The following is a 25486-nucleotide window of genomic DNA, read 5'->3' as shown; positions in this document are numbered from 1 at the left end:
TCATCACTATATATTTACATCTTAGTTTCTCATTGTCAGCTGCTTGCATTCACAAGTCATTGCACGAATTGTTTTCGACTAATCCAGGCCCTTATTAACTTATAAGCTAATGGCAGGTAAAGTTTAAAGAAACAAGTAAATGTGTAAGTTCTGTGGTCAATTAAGAAAATAGTTTTCATGTTTGCTCTGCCAGACTTAACTAATTTTTGAAAGTGTTTCTACGAATAGTTTCCACATATTTAGTTATATTTCTTGAGCTTAAACATGCATTATCGGTTTTCCTTGCTTGACAATGATAACAACTTCAGTATGATGATAAATCAGCTTTTTTTTATTAATTCTTCTTTAACATTTCGTTTAATTTATCTTGATTTGTCTTTATCAGGTCTAATATCTAATGACAAGGGATGAAGCTCAACTTCTTTAAAAAACGTTTACTTTTTTCTTCTAATCAGATGCTAAGTATCAATCATGTAAGTATGATTTTCTAAGCCTGAAATCAACATAGCTTGGCCATTCGAATAGTAGCTTACCATAGGCAAACAAAGCCAGTGGATGCTTTAAAAAAATCTAACAGTGCAACACCTTGTTTTTCTCCCACTTCCCGGAACCTACTAACTGTACTACAACTTTCTACATATTCATTTGCAGAACTAACAGTGAGTTCCTAACACTCGTACGTTTCTGTGTTCTCTTTTTTTTAGCCAGTATTTCGTCTAGAGTACTGTGATACAAACACTATAAAATCAGTTAACATACTCAATCACTTCAAATGTTTATCATAGAATAATGTGTTCATTACTAGTCAAGAAACACCTTCGACTATTTTTAGAACACAAACTAAATCAGTCTATTAAGATTACAGATTAATACGGACATTACAGTTTTGCATGATAAATGAATATGAAAATAAAAATTAGAAGGTCATATTCCGAGGGAAAGTAATTACATCAACTATCTCAGGAAAACAAAAAAACAGAAACTCAAGAAAGTCGTGAAGAAGTAGAATTATTCATCTACGTCTCATCTTATAAATTCCTCATTACGCATAAGTAACTACGTCTTTCTGTTCGATTTTTTTTAAGTTGATCAAAAACGTATAAAACAAAGATAGTTACATTTGAGAAAAACTAAATCAGAGGCTAGACTATATCTGTAGAATGGATTAAATGGGTAAATTACTTATGGTATTAAACCACATTAAACCACTGTAAACAAATTTATTTCACACGTTTTAAAAACTAGGGTTTTTTATTGTAACAGGGAAGAAAAAATAATATCTTTATTACACAGTTTTCTCTCAGGCAAAACATCATGCTGCAATAATAATGATGTTCAGAAACAACTCACATTTATTCTATAATGAATTTTCATTTATATGAGTACAGTACTGAAACACACACAAGTAAAGCTGTATCGAAATTGGTTTTGACTTGCTATCAAAAAGCATTCTTCGACACTTTTTAAGGCATTAATTGATCTTGATAAAAGAGTTGTAGCAAGTTTTTTTTCCTATTTTCATTAATTATTTGTCATACAATCCACATTTACAATCGCCTCCTCTGTCTTTATGATGCAATGTTTGGAGAGAGAAAGAATCATCATACGTATCGCAACAAAATTCAAATTGAGAACAGAAATTTCTGGCCTAATGTACTGTATGTTTGATGTCTTTGTATAGAGTATTATTTGTTTTAGAGTACACAAAGTGGTTGGGCAGCTAGTAACCTAATATGGTGTTAGCTTATGTGATATTATTTAATTACCGTATATATCAGGGCATCTGCTCGAGGAATTGATATAGATTTTCTTAGCCACAAAACATAGCGATCGATCTAACTACCTATATTAGTAGCTCAGTATAATAAGATGTATTCGTTAGTCTTAATTGAAAGCTTTTGTGATTATATTAAACTTCTGTAAATCTCATTACCTATTGCGAGAAGGCAAGATTAAAACAGGAATATCTATGTATGATTGGAAATTATTAGCATACAGAAATGTCTGGCTAATTTTTGAGACAGTGTACTTAGGATGTTTGAAATTATATCTAAGATATAACTAATTTTATATTACTGTTTGCTTCTTTTACAGAACACGTATTAAAATGATTTAGTATAGTAACAATAAGAAGACTGTTCATTGTACACGTTTCAAAATGATTTAGTACATTAACAGTAAGGAGATTTCTCAGTGTACACATATCAAATACGATTTAACATATGAACAGTAAGAATATTGCACAGTACACAAGTATCAAAACGATTTAGTACATGAACAACAAAAACACTGCTCAGTTTACATATTTATAAGATTTAGTAAATTATATACGAAATGATAAATGTATAAATATGTATACATATATATATATATAGTATATATATATAGATATGTCGATATTCAAGAGTACGTAGAAGAATGCCGAATACATTTTTAAATGTTCCAGAGTTAGCGTGAATCCGCCCATTGCGGTAGTGGGTGCGTTAAAGGAGTTACGGCCAAATGTCCCATTATTTGAGCAAACAATAATACTTCAAGAGTTAGCTGTAGTTATTGTTTACTAGCTGCCTTATTTGTATACAATTAGTTGAAAATTAAGAAAGACTACTTGTGCATAGGTGTGTCATAAACTACTATTTAATTTTCTTGTTACCAATAAAGTAATGATTTATTGATACTTTAATTAATTATCAGTAAACGGAACCCTCAAAGTTTCTGAAAAAACAACAACTATGAATGGGTTAATGCTAATTGAAGAAGTAATCATTTATCAGGCTATTTCTGCTAAAAACGTAAGAAAACTGCAATATATCTACAGTTTTTTAAAGGCACAAAATAAATCATTTAAATATTGTCTTGCGTACTGGACTTATTACATGAACAGAACGTTTTAAGACTACTTCTCCTTTGGATTGTATTTGTAATTAGATAATTTTAACATAATAGTCTCTTCAACTATTTCACGTCGGCAGGGGGGACCGCCTCTATGGATAACACTTTAAAAGAAAAGTAGGCGATTGGTGTGTGATTTTAATATTAACACACCATGTTAGTAGAAGGGTGAGAATTAAATCCCCGTCAGAAAATGATGGAACAAGAATACATATAAAGGATCTGAGTGAACAAGTTTTACTTGTATCTGTATGTCTAGCATCATCTCTTCCTGTCCCTAAAGGTGTAATTTTGCACCTTTCTTTTATAAAGCAAATCTCTCACTTTTCGTCATATTTCCTTATGCTTGTTTGACTTTGGCAATATCAACAGCCAAAATAATTAGAGAGATACATAAGAAAAGGAATTCAATTTGCAGATTCGGATCGACTTATAGTGGGCTTAATGAAATGAGGAGGAGATTAGTCATCATAGCAAATACAGAAATAAATAAGAGCAAGTATAAAAAGGACATATGTTGTTATGTTTATTATAATGAATAGCTAATTATCACTTACAATTTTCTTTTCTTATAAAAGTTTCCAAGTTTACAATACTGGATACGGTGAACTTAAATATCAAATGTTTGTTGCTAATTGAGTGTTTTTATTGAAGGATTACGAGATTTTACTTACAACCTAACTACTGACCAAAGATGAACTTGATACGAAACAAGAGTTCTCAGTGATATCCCATTCTACAGTACTCACTGACAATAGGTATGAATGTTCTTCAAAGAGCTTGAATGTGGGGCAAACATTAATCTTGTGTAATATTAATCTTGTTTAATATTATTCTTGTTTAATATTAATCTTGTGTAATATTAATCTTGTTTAATATTATTCTTGTTTAATATTAATCTTGTGTAATATTAATCTTGTTTAATATTAATCTTGTTTAACATTATTCTTGTTTAATATTAATATTGTTTAATATTAATTTTGTTTAACATTATTCTTGTTTAATATTAATATTGTTTAATATTAATCTTGTTTAATATTGTTCTTGTTTAATATTAATCTTGTTTAATATTATTATTATTTAATATTATTCTTGTTTAATATTAATCTTGTTTAATATTATTATTATTTAATATTATTATTATTTAATATTATTCTTGTTTAATATTAATCTTGTTTAATATTATTATTATTTAATATTATTCTTGTTTAATATTAATCTTGTTTAATATTATTATTATTTAATATTATTATTATTTAATATTATTCTTGTTTAAAGTAAAATAAATTGTATGAGCAGCAACTATCAATTGAGAAGAATGCATTCAAGAAATACGCTTAGAAAAATATCATATTTGAAACACAAAATTCTTTTATTTAAATCAGTTTGGAATATGATAGAAATGATAGAAATTCCTCTTCTTTAGCAAAAAACACTGTCGACATTAACCTAGTAAGTTTGTCAGATAGTGATCCTTGAAGCTTATCTTTCAGCAGTAACAACTGTTAACTAAACCAAATTACTTTAAAACATCTGTCTTTTGCTTATCAAGCACAACCGTCAAGAGCTTTTAAATGAGCATTTGATGGATACCCCACTGCAAGTTTTATGTCTATTAATTTCAACCAATTTGGATTTGCATAATTATGAAAAATAATAGGAGATAGCCTCACTTTAATTATATTATCTTTCAACAAATAGTTACTAAACGTTGTTTTTTTCCATTAAACCAAGTTTTACTGCCTCAAAAGAAAACCCAGGAAAAGGTGAACAAGACATCACTGAAGCAAAACGTGACCAATTGCAATCGAAGAAGATGGAGCCGTATATATATATATTATAATCTCTTTTTCACGTCTATATATATGAATCAGTTATACAGTACGAGTTCTTTAGATGTCCAAAATCAGAAGAATATATTCAAATTATGACACACCTTCATTTCTGATAGCTAAGAAAATACACATCTCTTTATAAAAACAGTAATATAAAAACATTTTATGTAGCTTAATGATAAAACAAAACACACACGTAATAACAGGAAGCATTTATTAAACGTTTCAGAATCGTCATAATTCCATCATCAGTAATCTACAGGTACAAAACAAACAGTATTTGTAAATACGACAGAAATATATATACATAAGAAATAAACAATTCGAATATAAAAAATAAAGCATGAGAAAATGAAAACTGAAGCACAAGTGAAATAATTAAAATAGGTTTAAATCCAGTGAAGACTTTATGTTATTTAGGGACGGAAGAAGTGTTTTTCTCTGTAATTAACCCTCTCAACTCCGCTATCTATCAACACAATACAGAAACAAGACATCCGATTTCTCTCTGACTTTAAATTGTTTTCAATTGCCAAACATGATAGTGAACTTCATTTAAAAGAAACGTTATACATAAAAACTCTTAACAGGCCGCATGACGTGTCATTTCTGGATAGTATTTGTTTGTACGTGCACTTAGACATTATTTTTCCTTTTCAAAATTATTTATTTGTTGCTATGGCAACAAGAAGTTGTGTAAGTGACCCAAACATATTCTATTGTATTTGTGGTAAATTTCTTGTAAATTTCATTTAAGTAATAGTTTTGTTTTCTTCCCGATTTGTAAGTAATTCTTACGTCATAGAAAAAAATTAATGTTATTTTCGAAATCTGCGTAGCTGTATTATGAAAAATTCGTTATTAAAACTAAAATAACTTTTATGAAGTTTAAATTCTCAGGCCTGTGTTATATATTTATTATTATTATTATCAATCCAGGTATATGAAAAACAGTATCAATTTTTGTGTTATAGTGCAACCGACGCCAGCACTGACGATATCTTTTTTATTTAAGTAAGAATGTTATTTCCTTTAATGTAGTTTAATTTGTGTTTTATTAGATTTTAATGTTAACAAAGATATTACTGAGTTGTTCTTGTTATATCGAAATTATTTCTTAATCCTATAAACGTAAGAAATTGTTGAAAAGATCAAATTAGAAAGTCAGCTATAAGTACAAGAGTTCCTTGCTTTAAAATTGTTTTCCAAAACGAAAAATTTAGTTGTTTATTCAACGTGTTACCAAGTGGCGACATTAGGCTTACTTAGTGGGTGTATTAGTAATTATGTGGCTCTTGTAATTTATATTTAAATAATATTTAACTAGTTTTATCTAAAATCATCTTTGGAGGTTTTATAATTCATTATTAAAGTCTAAATCTTTAATTTTGAATGGAATTAAATTGTATTTTTATTACAGCATTCTTTAGTAAACCCATTAAATGTGCATACAGTATTTTAAATAAAAATCTAGAATTATAATATAGTTCTTAAATTAAATAAAAACTTTTTTTAAAGTACATCCCCAAAAGCATATTAGGCATAATTAAAAGTAGAAATGACATCCATCCTTGCTCTATAATTAGTCAGAGTATATCTTCGAGCAGAAAAACTAAATACTTTTTTCTGTACCTTATTTTTACTTATTCTCTGTTTCATAAAAATTAGATACTAAACAAAAAATAGTATTTTAATAGCTGAAATCTAATAGAAACATAAACGTTAAGAAATTCCACCAAAGCTAATTTTGTATTATTCGAGTTACTTAAGTTGAGTCAAGGAACACTGAAATCAAGAGTATGCGCTGTAAGTTTTCTGTTTTACCGCAACAGGCACCATTTAGATAGGACAAGGGAAGGAACACTAGCTGTAAAATATTATAGGAAATAATCAGAGTAAATACTCCCAAAATAAACTGATTTTTACATTTTAGTTTTAGAAATTTCAAAAACCATCCAGTGGACTAATTCTACTGGGCGTTTAATAACAGTGTCCTCTCCTCCCTATCGAAATCTGAAATAGCGCTCCTGATTACCGTTAATACCCTCTCGTGAAATGGGGGAATAAGAAGCCTTGTTTTGAAAAGGTCTATTACAAATTTACACGTTATGTCTGATTACGTAACATATGGGATCTCTGTAAAAAAAACGGCACGGTTTGTTTACAGCATATGTTTAGTATTCTTAGATTTTGTGCTAATGATGTTATATTGGCACAAGCTTTTGGATACTATATATACATAAGAAAAATAATGTGATTACTTTATATAACACAACTTCTCCCTTCTTCGTTGTTTCTCACTATTCGTATATCTTTGATCACCAACATTTAGTTAAACAAGTTCGAAATATTATAATGGCTGGAGACGGCTTGAATGGGTAATGAAGAAAAACTTTAATATAAGTTTAACATAACAGCAAATGTACAACGTTTCGACAAGGTTTTGTCAAAATATGTAGTATGTTCCATCATCATAAAACTTTTCCTTATGCTTATAAATCGTTGTTTGCCTACTTATTATTATATTAGCACAATGTGCTTGCTTATTCAAAGAATTAATATTGATGTGAAACTCTAAAAATAAATCGTACAAGTACATTTTGATAAACCAATGTTTTGATTAAATATAATTGAAATTTATGTAAACATAGATTAAAGTGAAATCATAAATATTCAGTAACAGTTTACAAAAATTAATAATGGTATTTTTTATAAAAGTTATTAGCAGAAAGTATTATTCCAATGGTAATTACATATACATATTAATAACATTATGTATATAGGTCAGACAAGAGTTAATTTTTTTCTTACGCAATTTACTATTTTGTAATTAATTCGTTATGTAATGTCTGTGATAAATTAAAATTATATAAAAATTAAGAAAAGGTTAATTTCTGAAATAATTGTAATGCTTATTTATTTAGTTATTAATTTAATCTGTAAGTTTTAGATTCTGTTGATAACTCTTAGGGATTTGATATCATATGAAATATCAAACTGTCCATAATTCATTATTTAACGTTTGTGATAATTTGGGTGATAACTCTAAAAATCTATGCCAAAGATCATGTAATTACCAATGACGCATTTTTAACTCATAAGTATTCCACAAATAAGCTGTATAAGCGTCGTGAAACTTGTTCTATATCAATTCATTCAAATCTATGTATTGTTCATTATTCTGTCCTATAAAATGGTGTGATATTTTTAACTAAACTCCTCATACAGTTTCCATTTTGCAGAATTGTTGTATACGAAACGGAGATATGCATTTGTTGAGTTCGTTCAATTTCCTTCATTGTTCTACGACTTATGGCAACTTCACCTTATGAAAGGGAGGTGGAGTGAAATACGTTACCTTTACGGGGGTATCTATGGCATTCTGGCTCGTTTTTAGTGTATAAATTCATTATAAATCTTCTCTTTTATTTTGCAACTAAATGTTTTTAAAACTTTTTAGATACTATTTCAGCCTTGTAGAAACACCAACTAATATTTTTCTTCCTTACTGCACATTTCCAAATGAGTTACCAGTGTCATTGCAGTATGTAGCTACAGTGATTTGTTTTGAACACTGAAGATATCCATAAATTATGTCTTAAACGGTTGATAATTTTGTTTTAATGTATAACAAATGTAAACTTTCAGTGTAATCAATATGATCAATTTCAGGAATCTTTCTCACTAATTTAAAAATAAATTAACAAGTATATAGTGTCAGTTAAGTAGCCTGAAACGAAGAATTATTTTTTTAATATGGTTTTATATCATAAGAAAAATTCAAACAATTTAAGCACTATTTCATCAGAAGATTGATTGTTTAGACGTATAGACTCATGTATTTAGTTTTATTTACAGTAGAGCAACCCAAGTTACTTCCTTTACTATGTATCACTCGGAATTTATTTTTTAAACACATATATGCAGCAAAAATAATAATCTTAATTCCCTAACACCTGGGTTCAAGAGTGCATGAATAAAGCGAGAAATATGTGTATTCTATCACTATAAATCGACTAATATCGATTAAGAAATATTTTGTTTCACAAAACTGTATAAACATTTCACACAGTTATATACAGTACAAAAGTAACTATAGCCAGGTTCTTTATCCAGTTAAATTACGAGGGAAATTCTCAGTTCAAGATTTATCAAAGATTTTGTACATTATCTCAAACAGTGTTGGGTTAAATTATAAACGATTCAACTTACGATTTTAAATCACTTTTCAAATGATTTTTGATTTGGACGTTGATTTTGTTTTAGGAAAATTCATATAATCATTTCATAAATCTGTAGAAAAAGAACACACAGTTCTCTCAGTTACTAAGTGGGATACACGTTGAAAAAAATTCCTGACTCGTTTTCGCACTTAGGGTTACGACAGTGTCATTCAACTAGCCAAAAATGGTTAAATGTTAAGACAGGATACGGTTTTCCCATCTTGTATATTTAAATGTTTCCAGTTAATTCCAAGATCCCCAGTCCCACAGAGCGTTATCTTAAAAATATTTCTTGAGCTTCGACGTGGCACCGATCAAAGAAGATAATGAAGCGTACTAGAACTTGTAAGACATGAAGAAAGAACTAGTAATCTTAGAGAAAAATTCTCCATTAAGTAGTTGTTTTTAAAATGAAACGTTCCTATCTTGTCTAGTTATCAACTGCAGGTCACAGATGCAACACCCGTTACAGAACAGGCGCACCCTTTCAGACATTAGTGCGTTATAATGTGACTATCAATCTCGCTATTCTGTAGTAAAGGTGTTGCTAGTCCAAGAGTTGGCGTAAGTGGTGTTGACTAGCTGCCTTTTCTTTAGTCTTTGACTTCAACATTACGGAGAGTTAATGCACATAACCATCAAGTAGCTTTGCGCGAAATTCAACAACAACAAAAAAAAAACCCGTCTTGCCGTCCAGTTGAGTGCTTTTTCAATTAAGCTTAAGCAAAGGTCAATTATTTCTGCGTATATTAAATTTTTTTAAATGATTGACAAAATGAGCGAAATTTACTTCCAATTAAAGCAAATTACTGTATTCTAATCCAATTATTTAGTTTTTATCCTCTTTATTTAAAATTACAGATTAGAGAGAACGCAAATAGTTAAGCAACCACCGTCAACTCTTGGGTTGCTCTCATCGAATCGTGGGAGAAAACAGTCACTCTTATAACGCACCCACGACTCGAATGTGCAGAGCAAGGTTGTTGTTTTTTTACGATAACAAGATTGGAATCTATAATCCTCGGGTTTACATATAGTCTATGGGCACTTACTTATCACTAGACACTCGAATAATGAAATGAAAGTGTTTTAATTCATTTATTTAAAAGTTAGACCATGTATTACATTAATGAAATTTAGAGGGTACAATCAGATGTTTTTAATAGTCGTATTTATTTATCTTTACATTTATGACATTATGTTTTAAACGCAGGAATGTCGTTTGTTTGTTTATTGAATTTCGCTCAAAGCTACTCGAATGCTATCTGCACCAGCCGTCGATAATTTAGAAGCGATAGACTAGAAGGACACCACCTACACTAACCGTTGGGCTACTTACTCTTTACCAACGAATAGTGGGATTGAATCTCACATTATAATGTCCTCACAGCTGTAAGAGTGAGTATATTCGATGATGTGATGTATGTGGCCATTATAAAAAACTAGAATGCAAGTTTCTATAGATACTTTTTGACTAATAAGAGTCTTTGAAGTTTATTTTCTCTTTGTTGGGTGGGGCTTTTATCCAACACTTTACAGAGAGAAAATAAACTTCGAAAACTCCTATTAAAACTAAAGAAAGAGAATTTCAATTCCGATCAAGATACATTTTACTTGTTACTTCAGGTATCCTGATTTTACTTTATTTTATATTGCTTTCTCAAAACTCCCTACAGATGATAAATGGTAATTTTAGATATGAGCTTTTGTGTTATTGAACAACCATATCTTTTACTAATTTTGAATACATAATTACTAACATACTTCCAGATATGAAGCTTGAAGATATAGTTTAAATTAGTTCACAAAGTAACTCCACTATTGTGTTGTTCCTTCACTGCAGGTGTTTCTCTTACTAGAAAGCATCTCACCATTTCATGCTATAATTTGCATAGTTTTATTTGACTGTCTTGCATGAGACGCTATTTGTTTTTTACCTAATTGCTTAAACTACTTCTTTATACAAAAACACTTTAATTCTCTATGTGCAGCAACTGAATGAATTAATATATTAGTACACGCACACAATGTACTCAAAGTTCCTATAATTAAGTAAAGTCTGGGGCAAGAGAAAACTCAGTTGTTTGTTTCATTAATAGTTAAAAATCGGCTAATATTTTCAATTATATTGTTTTAAGATTTATTTTCTAGCGCATCTTTAACTCGTCATTTATTTCGGAAAGTTTGATTAGTTTTGCAACTAACACTTGTAATTAATTTATGATAATTATTTTCCATGATAAACGTTAACTAAAATGTGTTTTTAGCAGTTAAAAGACAGCTAGAAGAATTGTAAAATTTACTCTTTCATCTTTCATACACTTTTGTCGCGATGCTTATTTAAGACCTAGTCTCGGAAACTGTAGATAAGGACAGTCTGAAGAACACGAGGTAGTGAAAGAATAGATGCTGAGACTTATAATAGGATTGGTGAATCTGTATTCAAAGTAAAAGTAAAAGAAGAGATATGCTTTTAGGACTTATAATGGTAGAGAAATAGTGGGATGGATAGTTGCTGAAACTAATGATAGAAGTATTGTTTGTTTGTTTATTTGTTGTTAAGAGCAAAGCCATACAATGTGCTATTTGTTTTCTTGTCAATGCGTGTATCGAAATACGATTTTTAACGTTATTGGTTCGCTGAGTTATTTGAGGGGCATGACAAAAGTAAAGCATTGATTTTCAATATGTAATATTGTGATCAGATATTTTTTCCACTTAGATGTTTGAAATTATATATATATATATATATATATGTGTGTGTGTGTGTGTGTGTGTGTGTATATATATATCTATTTCATTAATACTGCATACATTATAAAATGACAAGCTGACCAGCCAGTAATATTAGTTTTACTTTGGATTTAATTTGATAGAATAACATCTTCAATCCCTAACCTTTCGAAATCAAGTTTTAAATGTTTTTGTCTTCAAACCATTCTGACGTTTCGAATAGTTCCGTTTAATAGCCAGAATAATCTTTTGCTAGAGAAACAAATAAAGAAACCTTATTACTACTCTCTAACGAGATTGCGTAAGCCATTACTGTGGTTTATAACAGTACGAGTCAAATATGTTGTTACCTTATAGCCAGTTGTTTGTACCACTGTCTTCTTCCTACTGTACAAGTAAGGGAAAATCTTTTCATGAAAGGAAGTAAATGTAGGGATGACTATTATCAAGATAGTAGGGATGACATTTGCATGATCCCTACATAATAGTACAAGCACACAGTGTAGTAGAAATGTTAACAGACAAAAATTGGATAATTTAAACTAAATGTTATTTGAATAATTATATATATATATATATATATATATATATTGCTATGTGCTAATTCTTGCCTGTGCTATTAGAGATGATACAAATACTATCCCTACTGTCTTGTTTGCATTCTTTTTGAAGGATTGATATTAGTCATCCCTATATTTACTTCCTTTTTAAAGTTTTTTCTTTACTTGTTTGCTTGTTTTTTAATGCAGTGTTTCAATAGACATAGGAAGGTTGAATTTATAACCAAGTTCTAAATACAATGAGGTTCCAACTGTAATATGTATTGTTTATATGTTATCGGTTTGTAATACTTGTTTCACCCTGTACTTCAGGTTTTTAAAGGAACACCAAATAGTTGTACATAAACTAACTACAAGGGGTAATGTAATGATAACATCGTTAACACTAGAATTATTTTTTTTTTTAATTACTACTAATTAATAATAGTTATAAAAACGGATACTCCGTTTGAAACTATGTCGTCTCAGTGAAATTGGTTGACACCATTGTTTTGGTTTTTCAGTTATTATGTAATGTTTGTTATGATATTTACAGCCACTTCCAGAACTTGTGATATATTTTTACAAAAGGAAATACTGTATAGTATTGTAAGGTTTTGATGACCTATTGAAGAGATATTTAAAATACCATTTCGTTGAATAAGCTGGACCATCCCTACATAAGGAGAGTGAATAAACATAATCTTCAGCACAACACTCAACACAATCTTCAACTCATTGCATCAAGGAAGTTGAATTATTTTTTGTGTGTGTGTGTTTGAAGTTCCTAATGCTTGCCGCTTTTCATTAGTGAAAGTAGACCTGGAAAGCAAGCGATAGGATCGATAAATACAGGTTCTAAGTACGGTTTTCAATAGCCCTACATGACGCGCGCTCCGAGTAACAATAGTTATGGTGGTTCGTGTACCGAGCATCCTTAGCGTCACAAAGCTACAACATAAACTAGAGTTTACCGTAAACAAATCATCTTTTTTGTCATCAAGAGTAGAATATATCATATATAAAACCATCCTTCTCGTCACACAACTAAAACATAAACAAGGAACTGTCGAAAACTCAGACCTTCCTTTTGGTCACAAGAAAAAGTAAAACAATCTAGAATTAATCATTTTTATCAGGTAAAACTAACATAAACTAATTCATATTATTATATAAATAACATGCTTCCTGCCGCCACAAAAAGTAACATGCACTAGAACCATTTGAATTCTATACATCCTTCTTGTTATAAAACAATAACATAGAGTAGAGTCTATCGTGTACAGAACATCCTTCTCGTTATAAACGTACACCATAATTTAGAACTTAGAGCATCTTTGTTGTTAGATAACAACAATATACCTAGTTGTTTAAATGTCCCAGCATTTTTCTGTAAAACCCAATGAGAGATGAAAATAATCGATAATAATCAAACGTCGAATTATTAAGTTTTAAGAACGAATTAGAAATGTACACGTGCATAAAATATATAAACCGCAAACAAAAACAAAAAACATTTGAAGTATTCTTGATACAATAACAGGATATGTCTTTAACTTGGGGGAGGGTGGCGGAACTTGATAATTGTGAGGTAAAAAAATCCTGTTATTTCAAGGAACATTGTAACGTAACTTTAACTTCTCTAAATTGAATTCTATGTAAATTGTATTTGTCTTATCCTAACACAACTGTAAAAACAGTTGCCGCCGAATAATGGTTTAAAAAAAGCAATAATTATTTTTTTTCTTAGAGAAAGGCTCAAGATCGATTTTGGAGGATCTAAGGCTCTACCCCCCTCCCCCGAGGCTACGGGCGCTTCTTGAAACATATTAATGATATATTATCATAAATAGCATACGAACATAAAAATACGTAAGATGAAAACTGATAAGCTAAAAATAGTATTTTTAAATATAAAGATGATTAAGTAAGCACGTACGTAATCAAAATTTCCGTATTTTCCGTGAATTAATGAAAAAGAACAGTAGCTTCAGAGTACGTTTTACAAAATACAATCTGTCTGGTTATAAAAAACACGATAAATTTATCTGGTAGATAAGGATAAATTTGTATAACTATTAAGCGTGTTTTTAGCTCAAGTGACAAGCTATTATTGCAAATCAGTAGCAAATAATTCAGATATTCAAAAAAAAATCAGAAATGAACTTCCTACCTCAAGTTGTTTACTTTTTTTACGCTATAATGTTCGATATTTATCTCAGAATCAGTTGCATGGGAGTGGCTGCAAAACTCATAACAGAGGAAACCACTGCAGAATACCTTCTGTATGATAGCGCATAATTCTCATATCTTACATATCTTGGATAGGTCGAATTTCAGGTAGCGAACATTTAATTACCGAGTATTGACTTAATTTTCATAGTATTTTTTATCATTTCAAATATTTTCGATAAACTTTGAAGCTGCAGCATTCAACCGCCATTCTAGGGCTCAATTCGATATATAATTACAGTACTTGCCTGGTTCACCTCAAGGCTGGTAACGCATGCGCGAAGAAAATCTTGGCGATCCATGAAGCCGTATCCTAGCAACTGAATCTCCTGTGATGGTCTGGCGGGAAGTCTGTGCAGCGCTGCAGCCATAACTTTCTAATGTCGTAACAAAATGAAAGATGATTGGCTAAACGTTGCTAATGTTACTAGTAGAGAAAAAAACTAAAAAAAGCAAAATAGGGAGGTGTATTCAGTACTTCAAACACTGTACTCACGCATCGATAAAACTCTCCTGAGCAATATGCTACACTGGGCACAATGTTTTTAGCCTGGCATAAAAAAATAACATATTTAGTTTATGTCCATTAGATGAACCTTATTTTCGATATGTTGTTTAAAAGCATAGGATTTATTTAAATTAATTATTATTAAATTTGTTAGAATCCTTAGTAATTTTTGTTTCTTATTTTTCCTTCAAAATTATAAAATGAGTCATTTTTAATTGAAAAGTTATTTGAAATTGTTAACCCCATGTACGTTTCTATGTATCAATATTTTGTTTTGGTGTTTCGTCAGTTTTTAACAGTAACGTTATAACACTCGTTCTGGAAGAAAAACAACTAGCTACGTTCCAGTTAAGATAGTTTGGTATTGACTTATGAATGAGTTGCCGTCGGCGGTAGTGAGAAAGTTCAAAGAGAAAAATCGATGATTTTCTGAAAAATAAAAGGCGTGTTTAAATTCTTACTGTCCTCAAAAGAATGTGCGCAAGGACAGCCTTAAAAAACTGAATGGTCCCTTGTTGTTTGCATGTTATGTTATTCTGGCTAACACACATTAATGTATAGTACTGAAAGCTATAAGCCTATTCGTTTAGCATTATAATGATTAATAATTAACTTATAAGAGAAGAATTATAAAAAACAGTTTATTATTAGTTTCATAAGTAACAGGTTTGAAGAAACAAGAGTTAAAAAGAAAACTAGTGATCCAAAGCTATAACGTACAAAGTACAAGGTTTCGTTTTGGATAAATTACTATGTAACTTGTGTGTTAATGATCTGTCAAATTTAGGTCAAAATAGTACAACATGTCAATATGTGGACTACAAATCATATTGATAGGTAGGCAAACAACGATTTATAAGCATAAAGAATAGTTTTATTGATGATGTAACATACTACATGTTTCGACAGAACATTGGTCAGAAGAAAATAGACCGATGTAACTTAAAGTTCACTATCTGAGAAAATTTGTAATTGTTACAAGAACGAAGTTAGAAACTTACTGTCTAAGAAAGTTTGTAATCGAAATTCCAGATCAAACAAGAACAACAATCCTTTCCACTAATTCTTCCGAGTTTTGTCAAGATTTGAAGAATGTTGACTGGCTGTCTCTGTTGGCCAATTTCTTTTGCTTTATATATGTGAAATCAATACTGAGATTACGATCGATATAGCTAGGAGTTTCCAAAATTCAATAGACAATTGAGGGCAGTTTTTCTATATATATATTTGTGGCCTATTTAATGAATGGCACCAACTGATCTGTATAAAGTAAATTAAACAAATATAAGAATAATGATATTTGAAGCGTTTATTTTTCAAGTACTGAGAGATATGTGTGAGATTCATAAAAATATTTACACTGATAATACAATCATAAATATATTTATTTTGACGTAACCCTGTTAACGTTACATTTTACTTAGTGTATAAATACACTACAGTATAAATAACAAACATACTAGAGGGAAGGCTGCTACTCAACAGCACCTACTGTCAGCTCTTGGGATGCCCTTTTATGATTGAATAGCGCACCAAAGACCCTAAATTTAGAAAAGGTTTATCTGGCAACAAGTAGCAAACCATGAATCCTAGTAAACTAACTAGTAGATCATGCCATGCCGGCTTATTTACAGGGACAATCATTTTCGTTTAATCTAAGCAAGGATATAGAAAAAATGTTAAAACCTATTGATATTCCTCTATAAAGGTTTATAGTTAGTTAAATATATCACATTTTGAACATTTGTCTCCTGAATTATATGTTAATAATTTTATATCATATATAATTAAAATTCGCCATACCAATAATAATGTAATAGCTGTATTTTAACTATTATAATAGGATATTATTACTGTAAGGTTATGATTATTCTCATCTTTAAAGGTAGTCTAATAAGAAACTTATTGTATTTTATTAGGATAAACTGATCTTTCACAGTATTTTTCAAAATGTTCTATATTACAAGTAATATTAACTTTCATCTCAGAAGAATATTATCTCGAATCAGGGGTCCCAAGCATATATATGTTATAATACTACCGTCACTCTGGAATACTTTGATATGTACGGGTCTTGCGTAAGTTATAAAATATTTATGATAAAAGGCTAATGGTGGGCACAACTCTTTTTGTATACAGTGATATAACAAATTGTCTATTTCAGTGAAATATATCTTGGTGTATTGTTTCTATAAACAAATATCAACGGAAAATGTTGCGCTACACTCTAAAAAAATGTGGTATTTTTGTGAAGAAACTCCAACGATTTACAAATACACTTTTTTGAAACGTTATTTTAGGGTCTATTTTGGTGATACTTCCATTTTAGTTTTAAACTAGTTCCTTTCACCTAGACACCTATATATATAGTTAGAATGTTTTAGAATTACCTGGTAGTACGTTTTTACTTATCCACCATGAAATTATATAATATCTTACCGAAATGAGTGCATAAGGGTGTGGTTAAAGTGACCTATCAATTAGACAGTACGGCAGTACGGTTCTAGCACTCAATATAATTATATTTTACTGCGAATATTTTGCTTCTTATATGTAATTAAGTAAAATCTATTCTTCTATAATTAACCCTATCCATTTCCAGACAGGCCTAGAATTTCAATTCCCTATAGAAAGAAATATTTTCACCTTGAGACACGCTCTGGAATGCGTTTCAAGTATGCGACGTGTTTCACGTGTTTTAAAACAAAACGGACTGATACATATTTTAGCCTAAATATTTATGTATAATTCCTAATTTCATCTTATAACTACAAATACGTATATTACTACCTAAGGCCAGAGGTCTAGTAGTTAGCGTGAATCCAAGGGTTCGTGGTTCGCGTCCCGTTGTCGCAAAATCGCGCTCTACTACTTAGGGCTACAGATGTGTTATAAAATTGATTGTCAAATCTCACTATACGATTACAGCGGCCCAAATATTAGCACTAAGTGTTGTTGACTAACTTCTTTCCCTCTGCTTTATAAGTTCGAAGGTCCTTGTGTAGCTTGACTCGAATATCAGAAACGAACCAAGAAACCTTTTACCAACAGCATCAGCGTGTATGTAATTGAATCGAGCGTTTCACTAAACTTGTAATTTAGAGAAAAAGGATGAGTATACTTACTAGCAAGATTTGCTAACTGTATCTTCAATAACATTCTTGTCATTATTACATTTCCAACCCTTCTTCTAAGCGTGCAGATGAACGTTTTATAGCTACATGTTTTACAACCAGAAACCAGATAACTAAAATGTCTGGTTAAACTAGAAAGACATTTGCAAAGACATGTTCGTAGATATCACTGACTTCACTTTATTTCGTTAAATTATAAATTTCACATAAACTACAGCAGCAGCATCACTGCGGTCTCATTTGTTTTAATTATAATAGTCCTAATTCATTAGTTTTATATTTTGTTTTTATATGCAAGACTTCCCCCTAAGTCAACGGAGAACTTCTAATGAAAGCTAGCGACTAGACAAGTTATACTCTTAAATTAAATAATTTAAACAATACGTGGAGTATTCAGTATTGTATACCATTACATCTCAACGAATTTAGATTCTAAACTATTTTAATGACACTGGAAATATAATATAGTTTAGTATAAGTTATCGTTTTGAAGTTAATTTGAATTCCTGAAAGTGGTTTTTAAAATAATATAATTTTCGACGTCTTGCAAACTGTAAAATAGTTGGCAAATTTTCTGCAAGTAATTAGCTCAAAATTAGAAAAATAATCTCTAAAAAACTTTGTTAAAAGTGAAATAATATTTCCTTTATTTTATTTTATTTGCATAAATAACACGTAAGAGATAATCACTGAGGCTGGAAATGCTAAAAGTATTTTTTTCAGGCACTTCAGTTTTATAATATGACATCTTAAACTATCACAATAACATGTTTGGTCTTTGTTCTCTTTTATTAAGTTTTAAAACTTTACACAGAGTTTGGGAGAAGATAGACATAAATAGAATTAGAGCTCTTGCAGTAACAATCATAATATATGTAAATAATGAGATATAACACAAAATAATGTTGGAAGGAACCCAAAAATCTGGTTGTTTAAATATATCAGTTACATATTTAAAACTACTCCATTGCAGATAATATATATATATATATATATTAATGACGTTTTTTCTTATATTTTAGTAAAAAAGCTTTGAAAGTGGAAGATTATCTTTGTTATTCTTGTTGTTAAATAGAGATTTTCAAATATTTTATTATAACCTTGTTTTCTCCAATTTCACATCGTTAGTTTTTCTTATATTTTATTACCAATTATTTTTTCAGTTACTAAGACCATGTGCTGTTCTTTCATATATAAATTATTTCCTCATTAATTAATGCAAAGTACTTTAAAGAGGTATTCGTACTATTAGTATTAAAATCTCCGTTATAAATAATTACAATATTAGCCGTCTTAAGTGCAACCATACATTTATTTCATTATTAAAAGATGACATATCGTCGTAATTGCGGTTGTTAAACAATAAGTTTTATCTAGGAAACCGTTGGAAACCTTCGGTCAATATTAAAAGTGTCTAGTAGATAAACATGAAAGCAGGATAGAATATGAAAGTGGTATAGCCAAATAGGAAATGTATTTTACAAGTTTATACCGTGATTCGTCTGCTGAAAAACAGATTGAAAACATTTTAGCAATAAAGTTAGAAAAAGCGACCCTTACTCTCCAGGTAATAATACAAACATTTATTGTTTTATTTCTGCCATTGTTTAGCCGTGATGAAGCCGCAATGTAGAAAAGTTGGCAGAAATAAAAACAAATTATATTATTATCTAGAGAGTAAAAATTGTTTCTTACTTTACTTCACTACAAATTCTGAAGAAAAAAAAACAGATTGAAAACATACACATTTGAAAAGAAATCTGATTGCTTTATAACTTCCTCGTGGAAGAATCTTTTGTCAGAACAGATTCGTTTAGTTGATGCTTACTCTAGACTGTAATCGGTGTTAATCGAACTATATATTCTAAACATTCTTCTTTACTTTTTCGTAAATTTTTAGAATAAATTAACACAAATCTCGATGTAAAAGCTTGCTTCTTAGCCTTGGTAGAAATATAAAACAGATTGTATATTATTTATAAAGTTTACTTATTAGGTAGTCAGTATGGAATATGTATAACCAGAAAGAAATCAGTCAATTAATTTATGTATTTATTTTACAACTGATCATTACATCAAGTAGTATATAGTTCAATACAAATATCGTTAACTATCTAGCGAATGCTAAACTATTACACGTAAATATTTCTAATACGTAGTTGATCTTTGGTGTATAAAAATAAATAAATCTTGCATTTAATTTCAGAAAATTAAGAGCTCATTCCATTTCCTTCTCTTTTCCCATAAGTCTTTAGTTTTGTATAAGATTGGAAGCTCCACTAAAGACGACAATGTAGATTGATTTGTGAAAGATCGATTAGCAGTGCACAGAAAGTTAATTTTCTAGCGACTTAACAATTACACGAACTAGCCTAATTTGTAACTTTCAGCACTCAAAGAAATAAAAAATAACTCAGAGTTAATGAATGAATTACTTAAAATATTCTGATAAATTTTCTTCACAATAATGAATTTGTTAACATGGCCATATTAGAACAGCTTGTTCACTCTTTATGTTTGGAAATTTAGTCTTATTTCTTAGTGGAGTAGGAATTTTAAATTATACAAATGAATTTTTGGTTAAAATTCCATGCAACCTAAGTCACCAACTCTTTCCTTTCATAGTTACAGTTTACTGTCACCAGGTGGATATTAAACCAATAGTTTCAACTTTCCATAACTTATCTCATAAAAACAACAACCCTAACGTTTATCATTTCCTGATTAAGATAGTCAGAAAACACAGTTCTCTCCAACTGGTGACCTTGAGAACATATATCTCTGAAACCCGGGGATCGATTCTCCACGGTGGATACAGGCAGATAAACCATTGTGTAGTTTTACACTGAACAACAAACAGTGACAGAAATATGTTCACATATTTTTACTTTGGGAAGAGATTTGATTCTTTCATAAGTTTAAGGCCGACTGTGGCCGAGTGGTTAGCGTGCAAGAATATGGATCTACGTGATTAGTGTTCGCGTCTCATTTCCGGGGAAAAAAAACCAAAAACATTCGCACTCCGCAGTTTGAGGCCATTAGTGCACACTAAAGTAAAGATAAAATCCCACTATTCTGTCAGATGATTGTAGCCCATGAGCTAGCGCTTTGTGCTGTTGACTAGCTTCCTTCCCTCTAGTATATCAGTTCAAAATTGGGGACGATCAGTGCAGATAACTCTTTAATAGCTTTGTGAGAATATTTGAAAGCAAACAGATAATCATAGAACGCATTTTCCCTTGAAACAGGTCTCAGTGTATCTTCACTGGGGTATTGATATTTTCTATTAAGTAGGTTTAGAATACAAATATGTTTTGTTTTGTACCTGTAAATATTATGAAAACATAAGATGCACTATACAAGAATTAAACTCTTTAGAATAGGTTTAACTGTTAAAATATTCTTAATATATATGAAAGACAAATGTCCTCTTCAGAAAGTTTGAAAACGTATTGCAGAATTTTGTCTCACTGTGAGAGTCTCTGATAGTTAAGTGTTTAATTTGTCAGTCAGTATGGTTGTCTCAAAACTTTTAAATGACGTCATCCCTTCAAATCTCTGCTCATTTAAGGCACAGAGAGATGAAAAAGACTTCGTACAGTGATGGAAAGCTAGATTTTGTACGTAACTAAGGTTAAGAGTGCAACATTCTGATTGTGGGCTTTTAACGATGTTGATCTATCTGCGAAGTCTATAGGAAAACAAAGACGTATTTTTTACATGCAACATATTGGGGGAGTTATATACATTTTGTCTAATCTTAAGTTTCTTTACTAATAAACAACTAACACGTATAACTTACATGTAAGTGGAAAACAGTGAATGTTGCAAGAGGTATTCATAAATATGATTGATTTCCTTCATCGTTCAGTGAACTTCATTACATTAGTTCTGTAAAATGAAGGCGTAATGTTACGAAGGGGGCTATTTTAGGAACATCAGTTGCCTGGAAGCGTTGTCCATTTAGACCGTCTTTGATAATGCAACAAAAATTGAAACACTACCATAAACATATAAACATTTGGTTTATACACAAACTTTGTTCACTCTTCGTTTGATTAGAACACGCAGTTCAAAACCAACATCCTTCACTGATGCAATCTTATGGAAAGATAAATCATACGATGTCATTAGCATTGGACTGATGTTGAAACATTAGCACTGGACTGATATTGAAACGTTAGCACTGGACTGATGTTGAAACATTAGCATTGGACTGATGTTGAAACATTAGCATTGGACTGATGTTGAAACATTAGCATTGGACTGATGTTGAAACATTAGCACTGGACTGATATTGAAACATTAGCACTGGACTGATGTTGAAACATTAGCATTGGACTGGTGTTGAAACATTAGCACTGGACTGATATTGAAACATTAGCACTGGACTGATGATGAAACATTCTGCGACATTCTTGAAGAAATTTAGATTTTTGTTGGAAACTTATTACCAATTCTATTTTCCAAGCGGTTCCCTTTAATAGGTTGTAAGTAAGATATGACTTCTTTTTAATTAAGGCTTTATTAGTATATTTTTTTCTTAAAATATTTACCAAAGCACTATAAACGTTAAATGGTCGTTTAGTATTCTTTAGTATAGCTGAATCTTATCTTTAATCTATAGGAATAAGTGCTTGTAAGTAAATCTATGTAAAAATTTTATTTTAAAGTACCAGCTTTATTGTCATTCAATTCTGGTACTGGAATATGGTTGTTATCTTAATCAACAAACGCGGTTTCTGTAAATGTCGGGTTCAATATACTAATTTATCTTAATTAATATACTTTTTCTGTTAATATTTCTTTATAGAGTCTTTTGTGGATATTAAAGTTGAAATAATGTGTAGTGGACTTTCGCCAGAGTAACGAATATCACATTTTCTACAAGTAAATATAAGCAGGTGGTTCGCGTTTACTTTTGAGGAGGTGAGAACAAGAACTTTGACAAAGTATATTTTGGTGTAAAGGAAATATATTATAAGGATACATCTGGAGAAACAAAAAAGGAAAAAATGGTACTTTATACTCCAGCAGCAGCTATATAATATATTACTTTCCAAACCTCATCGCGTCTGGTAACGTATTTCAAAACATTTGTCTTCCTACTACCTGTGATTTCAGGACGTATGAATACGTTTGCTATCCTAAAGAATACCCACTTATTGTGACTAAATTAAAAACCCTCATAAACATATCGTTGAACCTAAACCATCGAAAAACCTGTTTCTATGCTTTACATACAACTACTGACATGCACTTTGAAGAGGCATCTACTTAAAAGGTGTAAGTGAGCTAACCGCATGTATTGCTACAGTCTACAATCTTGTTGTGTTCCTTAATTACAATACTATACTTTTAATAAAGAATCATTATTATGGATACTTAAAGTTGAATATTTTAATCGTTTTTCAGCTAATTAATTTATCGTTAAATAATTTATAACTATACCTGTGCCCCCTAATATCTCAGGAGCAAGTCTGCGGACTTGAAACGCTAGAAATGGGGTTTTGAGTCTCGTGGTGGACACAACACAGCTGACCCTGTCCTTAACTACAAACAGGCAAACAGACTACACCTTGAGATATTTAAAATCTTAGAAGCGTAACTTTCATATATCATTCTAAAGATGCTAAGACAATTATTGAGTTATTGATAACATATAATTTTCAAATATTCAAGCGTTTTTCATATCACAAGCGAATCAATTTTTATTTGTTTTTCGAAAACCTATGTAATAAACAGAAACGATGTAAGGTTTTAATACATAATTATTATAAGTATGCAACTTAAAAGTTACTGTCTAAGAAAGTTTGTAACTATTATTTGTATTCAGATTAAAGGTTACGGTGTAGGAGAAATTGTACTTGCTACAACGATGTAACTTAAAGTTCACTATCTGAGAAAGTTTGTAACTATTATTTGTATTCAGATTAAAGGTTACGGTGTAGGAGAAATTGTACTTGCTACAATATTCCGTAGTAGGCCAAAAACTTCTATTTAAATAATGTATAACAAAATTTTCTTAATAACAACACTTTATTTTTCATGTTCCTTAATGTACGCTGTAGAAGTTGTCAGACAGTATTGAAGATCTCTAGACACACACACACACAGGAATGGCTTTTAGTATTTTCTGCAGTCTGAACATGCACCAATTTTTAAACATTTTATTTTAACTTACATTAGCACTCCAAGTAAGAATGTAATATTTATCATAATATTTTAACTCACCACCAGGGTTTAATATTATGAAAATATCTAAGAATTGGCAAGGTATCTATGACTTTATTCATCAGAACTTCTTGAAAAATTGTAAATTACAATAAATGTATAGCTAACTTATCCCAGAATATAATTTTCAGAAATATAAAACACTTTATTTAATTTTTTATATAGATATTTTAATGCGATATTCAAGCTTAGGTTATTCAAACAAACAACAGTCCTTTTTGTTTTTTAATATTCAAGATAAACATTCCAACAATGAATTCAGATTTTTAATATGAGAGAGAGAGAGCTTGAGTAGGTATTTCCTAAAATAGCATGTAGATGGGGCTATCAGACTAAAGTATCTAGCTACATATATTTCCAACAGAATAATCGATATTAGAAAGAGATTTACCAGCAAGTGAACATCAATTAACTAAAAACATTTTATCTTGTGACAAACACTGTACAGATATGTTATCTTTAATAAGGAAAAATTCATTCTAGAGAATAAAATAAACCATGAAACCCATTTCACACTACATTTTACACTACATCATATTAGAAAGCTTCATTTTTGTATAGTCGTTTCAATTTACATAAATATTAGATTAACAGTAGAAGAATGATGTAATATTGTATTGAAAACTCTTGCTTATAAGTTTCGTATTTGACTTTATAAGCTATTGCAAAAGATATTGTATCATTTGAACGAAAATAGATTTTAGAGAAGTTTAAGATGATTATGTATTTATGTTTAAAGAACCTGTTTCCAACAAAAATATTCAGTATATGAAAGTTCTAATTGCTACAAGAGTGCAGTTTAAAGTTTGTCTAAGGAAGTTTGTAATTGTTATATGAACACAGCTTATAGCTTACTGCCCAAGAAGGTTTGCTCAAGAGTTGGCGGTGGGTAGTGATGACTAGCTGCCTTACACTGCTAAATTAGTGATGGCTAGCACAGATAACCCTCGTTAATGAGTTAATGGGATTCCGATGTTATGTCTTGAATACGACTCGTTGAATGTTTTTACACTTTTACATATAGACACATCTTATACACACACACACATACAACCCTACTCTTTTACCAACGAATAGTGGGATTGACCATCACTTTATAACGTCCCCACGCCTGAAAGGGCGAGCATGTTTGGTGTGACGGGGATTCGAACCCGCG

General features: G+C 30.3%; 1 protein-coding gene across 2 annotated transcripts in view; it reads right to left on the bottom strand.

The window, feature by feature from the left end:
- The window catches only part of LOC106459629, a 34636-nt gene extending 19859 nt beyond the window's left edge, over positions 1-14777 (bottom strand). Inside the window, exon 1 of one of the 2 annotated variants that reach the window (XM_022386379.1) lies at positions 14703-14777. The gene's annotated coding sequence lies outside the window, so the exon portion shown is untranslated. The other variant, XM_022386372.1, reaches the window with a different exon arrangement.
- Between the last annotated feature and the right edge of the window lie 10709 nt (positions 14778-25486).

This window comes from Limulus polyphemus, unplaced genomic scaffold (assembly GCF_000517525.1).
Source record: "Limulus polyphemus unplaced genomic scaffold, Limulus_polyphemus-2.1.2 Scaffold29, whole genome shotgun sequence".
NCBI lineage: Eukaryota > Metazoa > Arthropoda > Merostomata > Xiphosura > Limulidae > Limulus > Limulus polyphemus.
This window is presented reverse-complemented; position numbering and strand designations above follow the sequence as displayed.